This window comes from Hippopotamus amphibius, chromosome 5 (assembly GCF_030028045.1).
Source record: "Hippopotamus amphibius kiboko isolate mHipAmp2 chromosome 5, mHipAmp2.hap2, whole genome shotgun sequence".
In the NCBI taxonomy this organism is placed as follows: domain Eukaryota; kingdom Metazoa; phylum Chordata; class Mammalia; order Artiodactyla; family Hippopotamidae; genus Hippopotamus; species Hippopotamus amphibius.
Window position 1 is genome coordinate 110,608,342 of NC_080190.1, and position 6,000 is coordinate 110,614,341.

The window sequence follows — 6,000 nt, forward strand, 5'->3', positions numbered from 1 at the left end:
AAATTTCAGCCACATTAACATTATAAACTCAGAATTTCACTTTCCACATTTGTTAACGGTTACCGCAAAGTAGTATTTCTTATTCAATATCTTTAACACCATAAACCTTGTGACTATTGTATCTTAGAAATTACTATATTTTTCACCTGGGAAGACTGACCTCTTAAACTCAAAGCCATGTGAAGAAAACAGTGCAGAGTCACTTTAGCAGCCAGAGTCATTAAATCAAAGAGTGATCATTGGAATAGTCCTCTTGCCTTGAAATTGTGTAGCACTCTTAATTTTGAAGATAATATTTGGGGGATAAATTTTAGGGACTGATTTTGTTTAGAAGGTTAACTGAGTAATTCGGTGTCTGAAGGGGACAACATGAACATCCTGCAGTTTTCATTTACATGAAGTGGTTCTCATTAGTGGTGGGGTAGCACAGACCTGTCGTGTTTCCTGTGTGAACCCAAGGAGTGCATTGTGCGTTGCCCACTATCTTTCACGTGTACGTAATGACTAACCGATGCTGAGGTATGTCACCAGTGGGGGTGTACCAACAGAAGGAAAAGAAGAAAAGAAAAAGGCAGAGAACCATTCATTTATAAGACTGCAAAACACTTAAGAAAAATGTGATAAAAAGAGAAATGTGGCTATAGCTCAGGAGAAGAATGCTATCATAGTTTTATTGGTTTACTCCATCCTGTGCCCAGGGGTGGCATCACCGTGGATCAAAACACTGCACTCAAAAGTGGAAGGAGCTTTAAATTCATCTCAGCACAGATCCTCAAGTAGACACTAGCAATTAGAGCTGGTTTTCAAGATGAAACCCGTTTCCCAACCACTTATTGTAAATTATTTTCTTCATTTTATCAAGTAAAAACTTGAGAATTTCCAGAAGATATAGTGGATCCAAATAGCAAGCCTGTCTCTTCTATGGGGGCAGTGTGTCTTCCTAATGATCTTCAGACGTGGAAACTCCCACAGAATTCACTCAGCCTCACTAGTGAAGGAAAGATTCTCTTGGGGGTTTTTGTTTTTCTTTTTGTTTTAATCTTCAAAGAAATTACAAAGTAGAGTAAAAGTCCTCTTTTCTTAAATTCTAAAACTGGTAATTTACTGAACTAGTTAAGCAAATAAAATAATTGAAACAGAGAATCATAAAAATGGTATATCTATACTTAATGTGTATAATTGCTACTGTTTTGTTGGATGACCAAGACCTTTTTTATTTGAGTAAGAATCCACTGTTTGGGATCCTTTTTTTTTAACTGAAGTATAGCTGTGGTTTACAATGTTGTGTTAGTTTCCATGTACAGCAAAGTGATTCAGTTATATTACATATATATATTCTTTTTTCAGATTCTTTTCCATTATAGGTTATTATAAGATATTGAATATAATTCTCTGTGCCCATATGGTAGGACTTTGTTATTTACCTATGTTATATAAAGTAGTGTGTACCTTTTAATCCCAAACTCTTAATTTATCCCTTCCCAGCCCCCTTTCCCGTTTGGTAACCATAAGTTTGTTTTCTTTGTCTGTGAGTCTCTTTCTGTTTTGTAAATAAGCTCATTTATATAATTTTTTAAGATTCCATGTATAAGTGATGTCATATGATATTTGTCCTTCTCTGTCTGACTTACTTCACTTACTATGATGATCTTTAGGTCCACCCACGTTGCTGCAAATGGCATTATTTCATTCTTTGTTATGGCTGAGTAATATTCCATTGTATATATGTACCACATCTTGTTTATCCATTCATCTGCTGATGGACACTTAGCTTTCCTCTGTGTCTTGGCTATTGTAAATAGTGCTGCTATGCACATTCGGGTACATATACCTTTTTGAATTAGAGTTTTCTCTGGATATATGCCCAAGAGTGGGATTGCTGGATCACATGGTAACTATTTTTAGTTTTTTAAGGGACCTCCATACCATTCTCCAAAGTGGTTGCACCAATCTACATTTGGGATTCTTTATTATTATTTTTTTTTATAAATCCCATATACTACCTTTGATTTCTCATATTTTTTTAAAGTGGAGAAAAAGTCAAAGGTATCTGTAAAGCAACTGGAATACAAAAGCCTTCTAGAATTGTATATTTTTTGAAATATTTAATATGTTGTAATCAACTTGCTTTTATTCCATTCCAAAGTATTTTCCTTGGTTTTTATAGGGAAAATTTTTTCTTTTAACACTCATATTTCACTAGATTATATAATATTTAACTAAATTGTAGCATAAAATAACAAGAGTAAATGGCATTAACATGCTAGGTAACAAATACAAGTGATGCTTGATAACTATATAGAGTTGATGAGATAGTCAGAGGACACTGTAGCACTATTCACAATAGTCAAGGTGGAAACAATATAAATGTCCATTAATGGATGAATGGATTTAAAAAATGAGGTATATAATGGAAAACTATTCAGCCTTAAAAAGGCTGATGAACTACTGATATATACACTACAACATGGATGAACCTTAAAAATGTTATGAAAAAAATAAGCCCATCACGGAAAGACAAATACTGTATGATTCTACTATTATGAGAAATCTAAAGTAGTTATCCTTATAGATTCAAAGAGAGGAATGGTGGTTGCCAGGGGCCAGGGGGAGGGAGAAAGGGAAAGTTACTAATAAAAAGGTTTAAACTTTTAATGAAGCAAGGTGAATAAGCTCTAAAGATCTAACATACAACATCATACCAGCCAACAATATTGCATCACACAACTTAAAAATTTATTAAAAAGGTAGCACTTATGTTAGATATTCCTAGCACAATAAAATCAAAAGATTTGTGGTGAAGAACGGAACTACAGGATGGGAAAATGATCAGTCTTATTAGTGATCAGAGAAATGTAAAATGAAACAATGAATATTGTTTAACAAAGGAAAAAAGAACAGTTCTACTTAAGGAAAGTTACCTACCCTGGAAACTAATTAGTATCTTCTACAAAGGAAGTTGAGAACCTGAGTCAATGCAGGCTGCTGGCTAAGGAAAGGTTAGTTAGATTTTTCTCTTGAACGATTTTAACATGAGATAACTTATATGTTAAGATTAATTTACATTCCTCCATATGAAACATCCCTTCTCTCTACTTTGAAAATTTTATTAGGCTTCATTCAGAATATTTTTATTTGCTTAAAGAGGAATAGGGAAGGAAATAAAGAGAGAATGAAAAAAGAAATGTCACAGAGAAATATTTTAGTTATGGTTACTTTTGGATTTTTCATTATGCATCATAATCAAGCAACACGCTCTTTAGCATTTTGTGTTTTTCCATTCAATAGTGATTGTGACATTTTCATAATTAACTTTGATTTTTGGAAACGTCACTTGGCACAGTTGAACAAAATAAAATTATTCCATTTAATTGTACAGTATAAAATGTAGATGCATAAAACAGTTATGGTGTTTGTTTATATATTTTCACATTAAAATTTCGTTATTTTCAGGAAAGGGACAGATGAAAAGTCCAGGGAGCTTTTCATAACTGCTTCATCAGGTACTTCTTATGGATAAATTCATTAAGGCTACATTAGATTAAAAGCTTAAGTAGTTATAAGAAAAAAACATATTAATTTTAGGTGATATAGAAACAACTGTCCTTAAATAAACAGGACTTATGTTACTAAACCCTACATTCAACATAAATTTATGAGTAATTTTAAATTTACTTCTTAAGGTTTAATTGGGAGAATCATCAAATATTCATGCTAATTCCTAAGACAGTAATTTGTAATAACTAACATACACTTTCTAAAATAGAGATATATAAACTTAATCTTCATCCAAAAATACAAATATACATGGTAAACGATGATCTACTGAAAACTCTTTATACAGAGGTCACTTTGCAGTATTTGTTCTGTATGCTGAACAAAACGTTACTGTTTTTTAGTGTGATCTCATGGTTTTTAGGCTATGTACCTTCTTAGTCCTAGTCATGTCAAATACCCCAGAAAGAAAGACAACATTATTTGTAGATAAAAGGTCAATTTTAAGTAACACAACTAATGTTCTTGAAAAATGTTAAAGCAAAGCTTCCCTTAACTAGCATGTGAAATATGACATTTAAGTTTCTTTAGAGCAACATAACAAGAAATGAAAACAGCATCATATTTAAAGAAGGCAACAACTCAATTCACTATTGACTAACTATTCAAGATAATAGCGAAACACTTCTATCTTATCTGTCAGACTATTAAGCCTGCTAAATTGTTCCATACTTTTATATTTGATTGAATCATTCCTTCAGAGCATAATTTAGAATAGAAAACAGGCTAATAAAAACCAAGGTTATTTTCATAAAAGAATGTTCATGAAAGTAATTTGGAATATTAATATTAATATTAAAATATTTTACTTTAAAATTTTAGTTAATAAAATTTGTCCTGTAAATATATTCCTTTGAGGTTACTTTTCATTACCAAAAGTACTATACTAATCTCAAAAGCACATTAGTAGTTTCTATGTTTTTCTTTTGTTTCCATGTCCCACTTTTTCAAGTATGAAGATTATACAAACGTGATCAGTAAAAGTCTGACGAATAAGAATAGCAAGCCAGGTCAACCCAGTATATTTTTCAGTGTAAACCAGAAACCAGTAAGAGGAGAACTCTGCCCAATAAAATGCCTTAATTATTCAAAGCAAGCCACCTTTCACTTCTTAAAAAAAAAAAAAAACAATGAATCAATTAAAATAATCATTATTTTCCTTGCTGCCACTGTTTAAACCTAATAGTCATTCCTTTTTTGAATTAGAGATCTTGTCTCTTATCCTTTCTACTTTTGATGAGGGAAAACAAAAATATTTAAAAATTAAAACAAATCAAAATAGGCATTTTAATCTTCAAAGCAAGACATGCAAAGAAAAGTTTGAGACTGGATCTAATGATAGGATTCTATTTTCAAAGAGCTTCATAAATTCTTTCTTAAAGCCCACAATATGTATCATTTTTAGGTAAACAGAAACAACTTTCCTTGTCTTTTCTTTTTCCTTCTTCAGTCCAGATGATGATCATGCAATGATCAGCAAAACATATAACTCATTATGTCATTTAAATCAGTCATTACCACAATAAAACATATGTATTTTTATTGTACTATGTATGTATTATTCTTATTGAAATATACTCCTATATTAACACGGGTGGAAAAAATTTAAAATTAAACTGAACTTTCATAAATTTTGCTTACAAAGTTTTCTAATTCCCTCTAAATAATTATAATTATTCCATAGCTTATTGCTCAATTAAAATTGTTTTTCAATTCATGACTATACCCCAAGGAAACAATTTTAAATCCTTATTTAGATCCATCTTTTACCTGATTAATGCCAACAACTTATATCACTACTAAAAAATGCTAAATAGATAAATAAATTGGACAGAGATACACAGTCCCTGGTAAATAGCTGAATAAGTTTAGAAATATATTACTATTTTTTATAATATTTATGATTTACCTCAGTATTCATTTTTTTCTACTGGCTCATTAAAGCATCAGATTGTTATTTAAAACTAGCTATACAATAAATGTAAAACCCTGAGCTAAAGAAGAGTGAAAATGGTATCATAATTAAATCTGTTACAGTTCAAGATAGACAAAAGGAGGACTGCACAGCTGAGACCTAAATGTAACCAAGAAAATACTCTGAGTAAAAGCTTAGAGGTGATATGATAAATCTGCATATATTAAACCTACCTTCAAGGTCAGTTGCCTTGTGATTCAAAACAGACTCTCCTTTTCAGACGATAAGGAGCTGATTAGTACTAAATTATTAACTGGAGTATAGATTATACTGGTAAGGAAAATAAAAAAAAATCTGGATATAAGAAACATGTTAGGATTCGACAGTCACTATTTCTGCATTTGCTTTTTACAATCAGTATTATCATTTTTGCCACTGCAAACTCAGCAAAGTTAGTCAGAATATTTAAGATTGCGGCAGCTCTCTGATACCAAGATGCTGCATTATGCAAAATGAAGGGAAGAAAGCTA